The sequence below is a fragment of the Fukomys damarensis genome, unplaced genomic scaffold, assembly GCF_012274545.1.
Source record: "Fukomys damarensis isolate Sample0158 unplaced genomic scaffold, DMR_v1.0_HiC HiC_scaffold_12, whole genome shotgun sequence".
NCBI classification, from domain to species: Eukaryota; Metazoa; Chordata; class Mammalia; order Rodentia; family Bathyergidae; genus Fukomys; species Fukomys damarensis.
The window spans coordinates 58531907-58532611 of NW_022900924.1; positions in this window are offsets into that span (position 1 = coordinate 58531907).

Consider the following 705-nt stretch of genomic DNA (forward strand, 5'->3'; position numbering starts at 1 on the left):
TGCAGAGCTGCTGCAGGAAGTGGCGAGGAGCATGGGATGAGTGTTTGCGGAGTGGGGGGTGTTTCAAGGGAGATTCATGGCAGTGTGTCTTCTGTGGTCATAGCTTTATTACAATTTAAACATTCATTACATTGTCTGATCAAGTAGATGAAACTCACCGGTAACAGGTGCGCTAGGTGGGAAATAGCACAGGGGTTCTGCAGGCTGAAACGGGGGCATCAGATGGAAACACAAATCCATACCGAAGAATACAGAGCACCACAAAAGGTAATTATGGAGAGAAATATAAACCACAGTATAAATGCATGTGCTTTGCACTCTTTTTGTGGGATCTGGTTTAAGAGTTCCACATGTGATCTTATAATTTATGAAGATTTAATTTGCAAAACTAACACAAAAGGGAGATGGAGCAAAGCTATGCTGATGTAAAGTTTCTATACTTTAGTAAAGTCAAATTAGCATTTATGCAAAGGAGACTGTTTAAATCAGGGTGCTCGCTGTAGCCCATGGGACAATCGAGGGACAAGTAACTCATTGGAATGCAGTAGAGTCTTTTAGAAGTCTTAAAACAGTGTCTTAGAAACAAAAGAAGGCAGGAATGGAAGAGCTGAAGAACAAAAAGTCATAAACATAGAAAACAAATAGCAAAATGTGGCATAAATCATATGTTACATATATATATATATATATATATATATATATATA